This window comes from Arachis stenosperma, chromosome 1, assembly GCF_014773155.1.
Source record: "Arachis stenosperma cultivar V10309 chromosome 1, arast.V10309.gnm1.PFL2, whole genome shotgun sequence".
In the NCBI taxonomy this organism is placed as follows: Eukaryota; Viridiplantae; Streptophyta; class Magnoliopsida; order Fabales; family Fabaceae; genus Arachis; species Arachis stenosperma.
In genome coordinates, this window is record NC_080377.1 from 74,769,912 (window position 1) to 74,786,373 (window position 16,462).

Consider the following 16,462-nt stretch of genomic DNA (forward strand, 5'->3'; position numbering starts at 1 on the left):
AATACTACTGCTTCCTGGATGGATATTCAGGTTATAATCAAATTGTAGTAGATCCCCAGGATCAAGAGAAAACAGCATTCACATGCCCATCTGGAGTATTTGCAAACAGAAGGATGCCATTTGGTCTGTGCAATGCACCTGCAACCTTTCAAAGATGCATGCTCTCTATTTTCTCTGATATGGTAGAAAAATTTCTGGAAGTCTTCATGGATGACTTTTCAGTGTTTGGAGACTCATTCAGCTCCTGTCTTGACCATCTAGCACTTGTTCTAAAGAGATGCCAAGAGACTAATCTGGTTTTAAACTGGGAGAAATGTCACTTTATGGTGATTGAAGGAATTTTCCTTGGGAACAAAATTTTGAACAAGGAAATAGAGGTGGATCAAGCTATGGTGGAGGTAATTGAAAATTTACCACCACCTGCCAATGTTAAGGCAATCAGAAGCTTTTTGGGGCATGCATGATTCTATAGGAGGTTTATAAAAGATTTTTCAAAAATCGCCAAACCTCTGAGTAATCTGCTAGTTGCTGACACGCCATTTATCTTTGATAAAGAGTGTCTACAGGCGTTTGAGACTCTAAAAGCTAAGCTGGTCACAGCACCAGTCATCTCTGCACCAGACTGGACATTACCATTTGAACTAATGTGTGATGCCAGTGACCATGCCATTGGTGCAATGTTGGGACAAAGGCATGACAAGCTTTTGCACGTCATTTACTATGCCATCCGTGTTTTAAATGACACACATAAGAACTACACAACCACAGAAAAAGAGTTACTTGCAGTAGTTTACGCCATTGACAAGTTCAGATCTTATTTAGTAGGATCAAAAGTGATTGTGTATACTGACCATGCTGCTCTTAAATATCTACTCACAAAGCAGGATTCAAAACCCAGACTCATCAGATGGGTGTTGCTTTTGCAGGAGTTTGATATAAAAATAAGAGACAGAAAAGGGACAGAGAACCAAGTAGCAAATCATCTGTCTCGAATAGAACCAGTAGAAGGGGCGTCCCTCCCTCTTACTGAAATCTCTAAAAACTTTCCGGATGAGCACCTCTTTGCCATCCAGGAAGTGCCATGGTTTACAGATATTACAAACTACAAGGCAGTGAGATTCATACCCAAAGAGTACAGTAGGCAGCAAACAAAGAAATTGATCACGGATGCAAAGTACTATCTTTGGGATGAAACATATCTCTTCAAGAGATATGCAGACGGAGTAATCCGTAGATGTGTGCCTAAAGAAGAAGCATAGAAGATCCTCTGGCACTGCCATGGATCAAAGTATGGAGGACATTTTGGAAGTGAGCAAACAGCTACAAGAGTACTCCAATGTGGCTTCTACTGGCCTACTCTCTATAAAGACTCCCGAGTGTTTGTACTTAATTGTGACAGTTGCCAAAGATCTGGCAATCTACCTCACAGTTATGCCATGCCTCAACAAGGGATCTTAGAGATTGAGTTGTTTGATGTATGGGGTATTGACTTCATGGGACCTTTCCCACCATCATACTCAAACACTTATATTCTTGTGGCAGTGGATTATGTATCCAAATGGGTGGAAGCTATTGCAACACCCACTAATGATACTAAGACAGTGCTGAAATTCCTTCAGAAACACATCTTCAGTAGATTTGGTATCCTTAGAGTACTAATCAGTGATGGGGCACTCATTTCTACAATAAACAGCTTTACTCTGCGTTGGTTCGATATGGAGTTAGCCACAGGGTAGCTACTCCATATCATCCACAGATAAATGGGGAAGCTGAAGTCTCTAATAAAGAACTTAAAAGAATCCTGGAACGGACTGTGATTAACCGTAGAAGGGATTGGGCAAGGAGCTTGGATGATGCTCTATGGGCATACAGAACAGCATTCAAGACACCTATAGGAACTTCTCCATACCAGCTGGTGTATGGAAAAGCCTGTCACTTGCCAGTGGAACTGGAACATAAGGCCTATTGGGCAACCAGATTCCTAAACCTTGATGCCAAGTTAGTTAGAGAAAAATGATTGCTCCAGTTAAATGAGCTAGAGGAATTCAGACTCAATACTTTCGAAAATGCAAAAATTTACAAAGAAAAGGCAAAAAGATGGCATGATAAGAAACTGTTATCCAGAGTCTTTGAGCCAGGACAGAAAGTTCTGCTGTTTAATTCTAGGCTCAGATTATTCCCCGGAAAATTGAAGTCCCGGTGGAGAGGTCCATATGTGATTACAAGTGTATCACCATATGGATACGTGGAGCTTCAGGATAATGATTCTAACAAAAAGTTCATTGTTAATGGACAGAGAGTTAAACATTATCTTGAAAGCAATTTTGAGCAAGAATGCTCAAAACTGAGACTTGATTAAAGCTCAGTATTAGTCCAGCTAAAGACAATAAAGAAGCGCTTGCTGGGAGGTAACCCAGCCATTTACAAAGCTTATTTGTTAATTAATTGATTTTTATAGGTTTATGTCAATTATCTTCAAGGTAAAATAGCAATTGCTCGAGTTCACAAAAATTACAGAAGGATTTGCAGGATAAAAGAGCAAAAAAAAAGCTCACTGGTGCGAAAAAGCCAGTAAGAGCTGTTTTGGGCATTGAATGCCCAAAAGAAGCATCTACTGGGCGTTCAACGCTAGTAAGGATAGCCATCTGGGCGTTAAACGCCAGAAAGAAGCATCTTCTGGGTGTTGAACGCCAGAAAGAAGCACTTTCTGGGCATTTAACGCCAGATTTATAGCGTCCTGGGTATTCAGAAAAACGCCCAGTGACAAAGGAGTTCATGGCGTTCAACGCCAGCTAGAAGCAACAGCTGGGCGTTAAACACCCAGGAGAAGCTGCAAATGGGCGTTAAACGCCCAAAACATGCAGCGTTTGGCGTTTAACGCCAGGATTGTGGGGAGGAAGTAAATTCGTTTTCAATTCACATTTTTTCAAATTTTTATGTTCCAATTCATGATTTCTTGCATAAACATGTTACAAACTCTCATCCTTCAATTCCAAAAATTTTAATCCTAATTTCTAAAATCCCTTTTTCAAAAATATCAAATGTATCTTAATTCACAAACACAAATCCTTTTTCAAATCCCATCCAACTTCTTTTCAAATCTTTTTCAAAAAAATCAATTATCTTTAATCCCAAATTTTTTTTAAAAAAAATTCAGATTTATCTTTTTCAAATATCTTCTATATTTTTTCAATTTTCAATTATATCTTTTTCCTATCATATTTATCTTTTACAAATCATATCTTCTATCCTATTTTTCTGCAAAATTTTCGAAAATCCACCCCCTCCCTTTAAATCCACTCTCGACCTCTCCCCTCTCCTCAACAATTCGAAAACAAGCTCTCCTTCTATCCCTCTCCTTTCTTTTCTTTTGCTTGAGGACAAGCAAACCTCTAAGTTTGGTATGTTTATCCGTGATCACTAAACCATACCCACTAAGATCATGGCTCCTAAAGGAAAACAACTCACTCCAAGAGGCAAGAAAGAGAGTATTCCAAAACCACTTTGGAATCAAGGGAAGTTCTTAACCAAAGAACATTCAGACCATTACTACAAAATAATGGGTCTAAGGTCAGTGATCCTGGAAGTCAAATTCGATCTGAAAGAAGATGAATATCCAGAGATCCAAGAGCAAATTCGAAACAGGAGCTGGGAAATCCTAGCTAATCCTGAGACAAAGGTGGGAAGAAACATGGTTCACGAATTCTACGCTAATCTGTGGCAAACAAACAGGCAGAGAATATCTAGAACTGCTCTCTATAACTATCGGACCTTGGTCAGAGGAAAGATTGTTCACATCTACCCTGATAAAATCAGGGAGATCTTTAAGCTACCTCAGCTGAAAGATGACCCAGACTCCTTTAATAGGAGAATGATGAGAACAAATAAAGGTCTGGACAAGATTCTAGAGGACATATGCCTCCCTGGAGCCAGGTGAACCACCAGTACCAAGGGCGTCCCAAATCAACTCAAGAGAGAAGATCTCAAACCAGTCGCCAGAGGCTGGCTGGACTTCATTGGGCGTTCTATACTGCCCACTAGCAACCGCTCTGAGGTCACCGTTAAAAGAGCAGTGATGATCCACTGCATTATGATAGGAAGAGAAGTGGAAGTTCATCAATTGATTTCGTGTGAACTTTACATAATTGCAAACAAGAACTCCAAAGATGCCAAATTGGCTTATCCTAGCTTAATATCTATGCTATGTAAAGATGCTGGAGTAAAGATGGGAATAACTAAGTATATCTCAGTTGAGCGACCAATCACCAAAACATCAATGGAAAAATAACAAGTGCAGGATAACCCCATCAAGAGGAGAGCACAGGAATTTTTCCCGGAATTTCCTCAATTTGAATACTGGGAGCATCTTGAAGCATCGGTTACCAAGTTGCAAGAAGCTATGGACCAAATAAAGGAAGAACAGAATAATCAAAATAGCATGCTTTGCAAACTGCTTGGGGAACAAGAAGAGCAAAGGCGTGACTTGAAGGAACTGAAGCGTCAGAAATTATCTCTTGAAGGATCAAGCACCCCACAGACTAGAGGAACATCCACTTCCCAAAATAAAGGTTGTTGAGTCCTAATCTTAGCTTTACTTTGTGATAGTTGTCTTATAGATTTACTTTAGAAGTTATATAGGAGTAGTAGTAATTAGTATATCTATTTTGATTTTATTTTCAATTAAGCTATAATTTATCTTTCTCATCATCATCAAACATGAATAAAATAGTAGATTTTTAGAATAAAGAGGCAATTTAATTTCGAGTTCTTAATAAGGAAAATTCAAATTATTTATATGTGGTGGCAATACTTTTTGTTTTCTGAATGAATGCCTGAACAGTGCATATTTTTTGATATTGAAATTCATGAATGTTAAAAGTATTGGCTCTTGAAAGAATGATGAACAAGAGAAATATTATTGATGATCTGAAAAATCATAAAATTGATTCTTGAAGCAAGAAAAAGCAGTGAACAAAAAAAAGAGGAATCATTGGATAAAGAAAAAGAAAAAGCCTACAACCCTTAAAACCAAAAGACAAGGGTGAAAAGGATCCAAGGTTTTGAGCATCAATGGATAGGAGGGCCCAAGAAAATAAATCTAGGCCTAAGCGGCTAAATCAAACTGTCCCTAACCATGTGCTTGTGGCATGCAGGTCCAAGTGAAAAGCTTGAGACTGAGTGCTTAAAGTCATGATCCAAAGCAAAGGAGTGTGCTTAAGAACTCTGGACACCTCTAATTGGGGACTCTAGCAAAGCTAAGTCACAATCTGAAAAGGTTCACCCAGTTTTGTGTCTGTGGCATTTATGTATCCGGTGGTAATACTGGAAAACAAAGTGCTTAGGGCCACGGCCAAGACTTATAAAGTAAATGTGTTCAAGAATCACCATACTAAACTAGGAGAATCAATAATACTATCTGAATTCTAAGTTCCTATAGATGCCAATCATTCTGGATTTCAAAGGATAAAGTGAGATGCCAAAACTATTCAGAGGCAAAAAGCTACTAGTCCCACTCATCTGATTAGAATCTGAGCTTCGCTTGAAACTCTGAGATATTATTGCTTCTTAATTTCTTTTTTTATCCTATTTTATTTATCTAGTTGCTTGAAGACAAGCAACAGTTTAAGTTTGGTGTTTGATGAGCGGATAATTTATACGCTTTTTGGCATTATTTTTAGTATGTTTTAGTTAGTTTTTATTATATTTTTATTAGTTTTTATTTAAAATTCACTTTTCTGGACTTTACTATGAGTTTGTGTATTTTTCTGTGATTTCAGGAATTTTCTGGCTGAAATTGAGAGACATGAGCAAAGATCTGATTCAGAGGCTGAAAAAGGACTGCAGATGCTGTTGGATTCTGACCTCCCTGCACTCGAAGTAGATTTTCTGGAGCTAAAGAGGTCCAATTGGCGCGCTCTCAATTGCGTTGGAAAGTAGACATCTTGGGCTTTCCAGAAATATATGATAGTTCATACTTTGCCTGAGATTTGATGGCCCAAACCGGCGTTCCAAATCAGCTCATGACTATCCGATGTTAAACACCGGAACTGGCACAGAAGTGGGAGTTAAACGCCCAAACTGACACAAAAGCTGGCGTTTAACTCCAAGAAAAGTCTCTACACATGGAAGCTTCGATGCTCAGCCCAAGCACACACCAAGTGGGCCCGGAAGTGGATTTTTATGTCATTTACTCATTTCTGTAAACCCTAAGCTACTAGTTCTCTATAAATAAGACCTTTTGCTATTGTATTTTCATCTTGGTTCTTCTGGTTCCCTCTCTGGGGCCGAAGCAAATGATCACCATTATCACTTATGTATTTTCAACGGTGGAGTTTCTACACACCATAGATTAAGGTGTGGAGCTCTGCTGACCTCGAGTATTAATGCAATTACTATTGTTCTTCTATTCAATTCAGCTTATTCTTGTTCTAAGATATCACTTGTTCCTCAACTTGATGAATGTGATGATCCATGACACTCATCATCATTCTCATCTATGAACGTGTGCCTAACAACCACCTCCGTTCTACCTTAGATTAAGTGGATATCTCTTGGATTCCTTAATCAGAATCTTCGTGGTATAAGCTAGAATCCATTGGCGACCATTCTTGAGAATCCAGAAGGTCTAAACCTTGTCTGTGGTATTTTGAGTAGGATTCAGGGATTGAATGACTGTGACGAGCTTCAAACTCGCGATTGTGGGGCATTAGTGACAAACGCAAAAGAATCACTGGATTCTATTCCGACATGATCGAGAACCGACAGATGAATAGCCGTGCTATGACAGAGCGCGTTGAACATTTTCACTGAGAGGATGGGACTGTAGCCATTGACAACGGTGATGCCCAACATACAGCTTGCCATGGAAAGGAGTAAGAAGGATTGGATGAAGACAGTAGGAAAGCAGAGAGACGGGGACAAAGTATCTCCATACGCTTATCTGAAATTCTCCCCAATGAATTACATAAGTATCTCTATCTTTATTTTATGTTTTATTTATCTTTTAATCATTAATCCTCCATAACCATTTGAATCCGCCTGACTGAGATTTACAAGATGACCATAGCTTGCTTCATACCAACAATCTCCGTGGGATCGACCCTTACTCGCGTAAGGTTTTTTACTTGGACGACCCAGTGCACTTGCTGGTTAGTTGTGCGAAGTTGTGATAAAGAGTTGAGATTGCAATTGAGCGTACCATGTTGATGGCGCCACTGATGATCACAATTTCGTCCACCAAGTTTTTGGCGCCGTTGTCGGGAATTGTTCGATTTTAGACAACTAACGGTTCATCTTGTTGCTCAGATTAGGTGATTTTATGTTTAAGCTTTTTACTTCTTATTTTCAAAAAAGCACAAAAAATTTATAAAATCATAAAATCAAAAATGTTTTATGTTTCTTGCTTGAGTCTAGTGTCTAATTTTAAGTTTGGTGTCAATTGCATGTCTTTATTCTTCTAATTTTCAAAAATTACATGCATTATGTTCTTCATTGATCTTCAAGATGTTCTTGATGATTTCCTTACTCTGATCTTTAAATTCTCTTGTTTTGTGTGTTTTGTTGTTTCTCATATGCATTCTCAATTTGTTAGTGCCAATAGTATACAAACTTCTAAGTTTGGTGTCTTGCATGCATTGTTTATTTGACCTTAGTGGCATTTTGATTATTCCTCATCATTAAAAGTTAAAAAAAATTTTAAACTGTGTCTTTTCAAGTCAATAATACAGAGAATTGAAGATTCAGAACATAGAGCAGAGGAATTACACAAAAAAAGCTGGGCGTTCAAAACGCCCAGTGAGGAAGGAAAACTGGCGTTTAAACGCCAACCAAGGTGCCTGGCTGGGCGTTTAACGCCCAAAAGGGTAGAGTTTTGGGTGTTAAACGCCAGAATGGATACCATTCTGGGCGTTTAACGCCAGGATGGCACAAGAGGGAAGATTTTGTTTTTAAATTCAGATTTTTTTCAAATCCCCATAATTTTTCAAAATCAAATCTTTTTCAAATCATATCTTTTCAATCATATATTTTCAAAATCAATTTCTTTCCATTTTCAAAAATACTTGCTAACAATTAATGATTTGATTCAAACATTTCAAGTATGTTGCCTTTTCTGTTGAGAAAGATTTAATGTTTGAATCATATCTTTTAAATTTCTTGTTAGTCAAGTCATTAATTTTAAAAATCAAATCTTTTTACAATTGTTTTTCAATCATATCTTTTCAATCATATTTCTTTAAAACCATAACTTTTCAATCATATCTTCTTAATCACATCTTTTTCAAAATAGTTTTCAATCATATCCTTTTGATTTCTAATTTCAAAATCTTTTTCAAAAATCGCTTTATTTCTTTCCCAACTTTAATTTTCGAAAATCATTCTTCAATTTTTCAAAATTTCTTCAAAAATCTTTTAATTTATTTTCGAAAATTCTTCCCCTCTTCTCACATCCTTCTATTTAAGGACTAACACTCCTCCACTATCAACAATTTGAACTCTATCTCTCTTGATAAGTTCGAATTCTTCTTCTTCTACCTCCTCCTTCTATTCATCTTTTCCTCTGACATCTCAAGGAATCTCTATACTGTGACATAGAGGATTCTATATTTTCTTGTTCTCTTCTCTTTCATATGAGCAGGAGTAAAGACAAAAGCATTCTTGTTGAGGCTGACCCTGAACCTGAAAGGACCTTGAAGCAAAAGCTAAGAGAAGCTAAAGCACTACTCTCTGTAGAGGACCTAACAGAAATCTTCAAACTAGAAGAAGATATGGCAGCCGAAAACAACAACAATGCCAACAATGCAAGGAAGGTGCTAGGTGACTTTACTGCACCTACTCCCGACTTCTATGGGAGAAGCATCTCTATCCCTGCCATTGGAGCAAACAACTTTGAGCTTAAGCCTCAATTAGTTTCTCTAATGCAACAGAACTGCAAGTTTCATGGACTTCCATTGGAAGATCCTCATCAGTTTTTAGCTGAATTCTTGCAAATCTGTGACACTGTCAAGACCAATGGGGTTGACCCTGAGGTCTACAGACTTATGCTATTCCCTTTTGCTGTAAGAGACAGAGCTAGGATATGGTTGGATTCACAACCTAAGGAAAGCCTGAACTCTTGGGAAAAGCTATTCAATGCTTTCTTGGCAAAATTCTTTCCACCTCAAAAATTGAGTAAGCTTAGAGTGGAAGTCCAAACCTTCAGGAAGAAGGAAGGTGAATCCCTCTATGAAGCTTGGGAAAGATACAAACAATTGATCAGAAAGTGTCCCTCTGACATGCTTTCTGAATGGAGCATCATAGGTATCTTCTATGATGGTCTGTCTGAACTGTCCAAGATGTCATTGGACAGCTCTGCTGGAGGATCTCTTCATCTGAAGAAGACGCTGGCTGAAGCTCAAGAACTCATTAAAATGGTTGCAAATAACCAATTCATGTACACTTCTGAAAGGAATCCTGTGAACAATAGGACGAATAAGAAGAAAGGAGTTCTTGAGATTGATACTCTGAATGCCATATTGGCTCAGAACAAAATATTGACTCAGCAAGTCAATATGATTTCTCAAAGTCTGTCTGGAATGCAAGCTGCACCAGGCAGTACTAAGGACGCTTCATCTGAAGAAGAAGCTTATGATCCTGAGAACCCATCAATGGAAGAAGTGAATTACATGGGAGAACCTTATGGAAACACCTATAATCCTTCATGGAGAAATCATCCAAATCTCTCATGGAAGGATCAACAGAGACCTCAACAAGGTTTCAACAACAATAATGGTGGAAGAAACAGGTTTAGCAATGGCAAGCCTTTTCCATCATCTTCTCAGCAACAGACAGAGAATTTTAAGCAGAGCCACTCTGACTTAGCAACCATGGTCTCTGATCTAATCAAAACCACTCAAAGTTTCATGACTGAAACAAGGTCCTCCATTAGAAACTTGGAGGCACAAGTGGGTCAGCTGAGTAAGAAAGTTACTGAACTCCCTCCTAGTACTCTTCCAAGCAATACAGAAGAGAATCCAAAAGGAGAGTGTAAGGCCATCAACATGGCCAAACTTGGAGAGGAGGAAGAGGCAGTGATCGCCACTGAGGAAGTCCTCAATGGACGTTCACTAGCCTCCAATAAGTTCTCTAATGAGGAACCATGGGAATCTGAGGCTCACACTGAGACCATAGAGATTCCATTGGATTTACTTTTGCCATTCATGAGCTCTGATGAGTATTCTTCCTCTGAAGAGGATGAAGATGTCACTGAAGAGCAAGTTGCTAAGTATCTTGGAGCAATCATAAAGCTAAATGACAAGTTATTTGGTAGTGAGACTTGGGAAGATGAACCCCCTTTGCTCATCAAAGAACTGGATGACTTGACTATGCAGAGATTACCTCAAAAGAGACAGGATCCTGGGAAGTTCTCAATACATTGTACCATAGGCACCATGACCTTCAAGAAGGCTCTGTGTGACCTAGGGTCAAGCATAAACCTCATGCATCTCTCTGTAATGAAGAAGCTAGGGATCTTTGAGGTACAAGCTACAAAAATCTCACTAGAGATGGCAGACAATTCAAAGAAACAAGCTTATGGACTTGTAGAGGATGTTCTGGTAAAGATTGAAGACCATTACATCCCTGCTGATTTCATAGTCCTAGAGACTGGGAAGTGCATGGATGAATCCATCATCCTTGGCAGACCCTTCCTAGCCACAGCAAAGGCTGTGATTGATGTTGACAGAGGAGAATTGATCATTCAAGTGAATAAAGAATCCCTTGTGTTTAAGACTCAAGGATATCCCTCTGTAACCATGGAGAGGAAGCATGAAGAGCTTCTCTCAAAACAGAGTCAAACAGAGCCCCCACAGTCAAACTTTAAGTTTGGTGTTGGGAGGCCACAACCAAATTCTAAGTTTGGTGTTGAACCCTCACATTCAAACTCTAAGTTTGGTGTTAAGAGGATCCAACATTGCTCTGAACATCTGTGAGGCTCCATGGGGGCCCACTGTCAAGCTACTGACATTAAAGAAGCGCTTGTTGGAGGCAACCCAATATTATATTTATCTATTTTCCTTTGTTATTTTATGTTTTCTATAGGTTGATGATCATGGGAAGTCACAAAATCAATTGAAAAAGCAAAAACAGAATGAAAAATAGAAAGAAAAACAGCACACCCTGGAGGAAAACTTGCTGGCGTTTAAACGCCAGTGAAGACAGCAAAATGGGCGTTTAACGCCCAGTCTGGCGCCATTCTGGGCGTTTAACGCCAGAAAGGGGCACCAGACCGGCGTTTAACGCCAGGAATGGGCAAGAAGCTGGCGTTAAACGCCAGAAAAGGGCAGCAGCCCGGCGTTTAACGCCAGGATTGGCAGAAGTGGCATTTTTGCACGCCACATAGTGCAGGGATGAGTTATCCTTGACACCTCAGGATCTGTGGACCCCACAGGATCCCCACCTACCCCACCAATCTCTCTCTTCTTCACCCATTCACCAATCACCTCAATACCTCTTCCCCAAAAAAACCCTCACCTATCAAATCCCACCATTCTCTTCACCACTCACATCCATCCTTCATAAAACCCCACCTACCTCACCATTCAAATTCAAACCACTTTCCCTCCCAAACCCACCCATAATGGCCGAACCATACCTAAACACTACTTCTCCCCCTTGGCCGATACACAAAGCCCCCCTCTATCTCCTCTATTTTTTCTTCTTCTACTCTCTTCTTTCTTCTTTTGCTCGAGGATGAGCAAACCTTCTAAGTTTGGTGTGGTAAAATCGTTGCTTTTTGTTTTTCCATAACCATTTATGGCATCTAAGGCCGGAGAAACCTCTAGAAAGAGGAAAGGGAAGGCAAAAGCTTCCACTTCCGAGTCATGGGAGATGGAGAGATTCATCTCAAGGGTGCATCAAGACCACTTCTATAAAGTTGTGGCCATGAAGAAGGTGATCCCCGAGGTCCCTTTCAAACTCAAAAAGAGTGAATATCCGGAGATCCGACATGAGATCCGAAGAAGAGGTTGGGAAGTTCTTACCAACCCTATTCAACAAGACGGAATCCTAATGGTTCAAGAGTTCTATGCTAATGCATGGATCACCAAAAACCATGATCAAAGTGTGAACCCGGACCCAAAGAATTGGCTTAGAATGGTTCGGGGGAAATGCTTAGATTTTAGTCCGGAAAATGTAAGGTTGGCATTCAACTTGCCCATGATGCAAGGAGATGAACACCCCTACACTAGAAGGGTCAACTTTGATCAAAGGTTGGACCAAGTCCTCACAAACATTTGTGAAGAGGGCGCTCAATTGAAGAGAGATTCAAGAGGGAAGCCGGTTCAACTGAGAAGGCATGACCTCAAGCCCGTGGCTAGGGGGTGGTTGGAGTTTATCCAACGCTCAATCATTCCCACTAGCAACCGGTCCGAAGTTACTATAGACCGGGCTATCATGATTCATAGCATCATGATTGGAGAGGAAGTAGAAGTTCATGAGGTTATATCCCAAGAACTTTATAAGGTGGCGGACAAGTCCTCTACCTTGGCAAGGTTAGCCTTCCCTCATCTCATTTGTCACCTCTGTAATTCAGTCGGAATTAACATAGAGGGAGACATCCTCATTGATGAAGACAAGCCCATCACTAAGAAAAGGATGGAGCAAACAAGAGATCCCACTCATCATGAAATCTCTGAGATGCCTCAAGGGATGCACTTTCCTCCACAAAACTATTGGGAGCAAATCAACACTTCCCTAGGAGAATTGAGTTCCAACATGGGACAACTAAGGGTGGAGTACCAAGAACATTCCATCCTCCTCCATGAAATTAGAGAAGATCAAAGAATCATGAGAGAGGAGCAACAAAGGCAAGGAAGAGACATTGAGGAGCTCAAGCACTCCATAAGATCTTCAAGAAGAAGAACAAGCCGCCATCACTAAGGTGGACCCGTTCTTTAATCTCCTTGTTCTTTATTTTTCTATTTTTTCGAATTTTTATGCTTATGTTTATCTATATTTGTGTCTTATTACATGATCATTAGTGTCTTAGTGTCTATACCTTAAAGTTATGAATGTCCTATGAATCCATCACCTTTCTTAAATGAAAAATGTTCTTAAATTGAAAAAGAGAAGAATTGCATGAATTTTGAATTTTATAACAGATTAATTATTTGATGTGGTGGCAATACTTTTGATCTCTGAATGTATGCTTGAACAATGCATATATCTTTTGAATTTGTTGTTCATGAATGTTAAAATTGTTGGCTCTTGAAAGAATGATGGAAAAGGAGAAATGTTACTGGGGATCTGAAAAATCATAAAAATGATTCTTGAAACAAGAAAAAGCAGTGAATTAAAAAAAAAACAGAAAAAAAAAGAGAGAAAAAGAAAAAGCAAGCAGAAGAAGCCAATAGCCCTTTAAACCAAAAGACAAGGGTAAAAATAAAAAGGATCCAAGGCTTTGAGCATCAGTGGATAGGAGGGCCCACAGGAATAAAATCCTGGCCTAAGCGGCTAAACCAAGCTGTCCCTAACCATGTGCTTGTGGCGTGAAGGTGTCAAGTGAAAACTTGAGACTGAGCGGTTAAAGTCGTGATCCAAAGCAAAAAGAGTGTGCTTAAGAACCCTGGACACCTCTAATTGGGGACTCTAGCAAAGCTGAGTCACAATCTGAAAAGGTTCACCCAGTTATGTGTCTGTGGCATGTATGTATCCGGTGGTAATACTGGAAAACAGAATGCTTTGGGCCACGGCCAAGACTCATAAAGTAGCTGTTTTCAAGAATCATCATACTTAACTAGGAGAATCAATAACACGATCCGGATTCTGAGTTCCTATAGAAGCCAATCATTCTGAACTTCAAAGGATAAAGTGAGATGCCAAAACTGTTCAGAGGCAAAAAGCTAAAAGCCCCACTCACCTAATTAATACTGATCTTCATAGATGTTTTTGGAATTCATTGTACATTCTCTTCTTTTTATCCTATTTGATTTTCAGTTGCTTGGGGACAAGCAACAATTTAAGTTTGGTGTTGTGATGAGCGGATAATTTATACGCTTTTTGGCATTGTTTTTAGTATGTTTTTAATATGTTTTAGTTAGTTTTTATTATATTTTTATTAGTTTTTATTTAAAATTCACTTTTTTGGACTTTATATGAGTTTGTGTGTTTTTCTGTGATTTCAGGTATTTTCTGGCTGAAATTGAGGGACCTGAGCAAAGATCTGATTCAGAGGCTGAAAAAGGACTGCAGATGCTGTTGGATTCTGACCTCCCTGCACTCGAAGTGGATTTTCTGGAGCTACAGATTCCCAATTAGCGCGCTCTCAATTGCGTTGGAAAGTAGACATCCTGAACTTTCCAGCAATATATGATAGTTCATACTTTGCTCGAGATTTGATGGCCCAAACCGGCGTTCCAAATAAGCTCAAGACTGCCCGGCGTTAAACCCCGGAACTGGCACAGAAGTGGGAGTTAAACGCCCAAACTAGCACAAAAGCTGGCGTTTAACTCCAAGAAAAGTCTCTACACATGGAAGCTTCGATGCTCAGCCCAAGCACACACCAAGTGGGCCCGGAAGTGGATTTTTATGTCATTTACTCATTTCTGTAAACCCTAAACTACTAGTTCTCTATAAATAAGACCTTTTGCTATTGTATTTTCATCTTAGTTCTTCTGGTTCCCTCTCTGGGGCCGAAGCCAATGATCACCATTATCACTTATATATTTTCAACGGTGGAGTTTCTACACACCATAGATTAAGGTGTGGAGCTCTGCTGTACCTCGAGTATTAATGCAATTACTATTGTTCTTCTATTCAATTCAGCTTATTCTTGTTCTAAAATATCACTTGTTCCTCAACTTGATGAATGCGATGATTCGTGACACTCATCATCATTCTCACCTATGAATGTGTGCCTGACAACCACCTCCGTTCTACCTTAGATTAAGTGGATATCTCTGGGATTCCTTAATCAGAATCTTCGTGGTATAAGCTAGAATCCATTGGCGGCCATTCTTGAGAATCCGCAAGGTCTAAACCTTGTCTGTGGTATTCTGAGTAGGATTCAGGGATTGAATGACTGTGACGAGCTTCAAACTCGCGATTATGGGGCGTTAGTGACAGACGCAAAAGAATCACTGGATTCTATTCCGACATGATCGAGAACCGACAGATGAATAGCCGTGCTGTGACAGAGCGCGTTGAACATTTTCACTGAGAGAACGCGACTGTAGCCATTGACAATGTTGATGCCCAACATACAGCTTGCCATGGAAAGGAGTAAGAAGGTTTGGATGAAGACAGTAGGAAAGCAGAGAGACGGAAGGGACAAAGCATTTCCATACGCTTATCTGAAATTCTCACCAATGAATTACATAAGTATCTCTATCTTTATTTTATGTTTTATTTATCTTTTAATCATTAATCCTCCATAACCATTTGAATCCGCCTGACTGAGATTTACAAGATGACCATAGCTTGCTTCATACCAATAATCTCCGTGGGATCGACCCTTACTCGCGTAAGGTTTATTACTTGGACGACCCAGTGCACTTGCTGGTTACTTGTGCGAAGTTGTGATAAAGAGTTGAGATTGCAATTGAGCGTACCATGATGATGGCGCCGTTGATGATCACAATTTCGTGCACCAGTGTTGTGATGGGCGAATATTTTATACGCTTTTTGGGGGTAATTTCTTGTAGATTTTAGTATGTTTTAGTTAGTTTTTAGTATAATTTTATTAGTTTTTAGGCAAAATTCATATTTCTAGATTTTACTATGAGTTTGTGTATTTTTCTGTAATTTCAGGTATTTTCTGGCTGAAATTGAGGGAGCTGAGCAAAAATCTGATTTAGGCTGAAAAAGGACTGCTGATGTTGTTAGATTCTGACCTCCCTGCACTCGGAATGAATTTTTTGGAGCTACAAGAGTCCAACTGGCACGCTCTTAATTTGTTTGGAAAGTAGACATCCAGGACTTTCCAGCAATATATAATAGTCCATACTTTGCGTGAAGATAGATGACATAAACTGGCGTTCAACGCCAGTTCCATGTTGTAGTTTGGCGTTCAACACTAGAAACAGGTTGCAAGTTGGAGTTCAACACCAGAAACAGGTTACAACCTGGAGTTCAACTCCAGAAATAGTCCAGGCACGTGAGAAGCTTAAGTCTCAGCCCCAGGACACACCAAGTGGGCCCCATAAGTGGATTTCTGCTCTATCCATCCTAGTTACTCATTTTTTGTAAACCTAGGTTTCTAGTTTAGTATTTAAACAACTTTTAGAGATTTATTTTGCATCTCATAACATTTTTCAATCTGAATTTTATACTCTTTGACGGTATGAGTCTCTAAACTCCATTGTTGGGGGTGAGGAGCTCTGCAGCGTCTCGATGAATTAGTGCAATTATTTCTGCTTTCCATTCAAACATGCTTGTTCCTATCTAAGATGTTCATTCGCGCTTCACTATGAAGAAGGTGATGATCCAT

The 16,462-nt window shown here is 39.4% G+C and overlaps 1 protein-coding gene across 1 annotated transcript in view; it reads left to right on the forward strand.

The window, feature by feature from the left end:
• LOC130981202 (uncharacterized) overlaps positions 1 to 16,462 on the forward strand; it is a 34,785-nt gene that overhangs the window by 16,255 nt on the left and 2,068 nt on the right. The window lies entirely within an intron of this gene.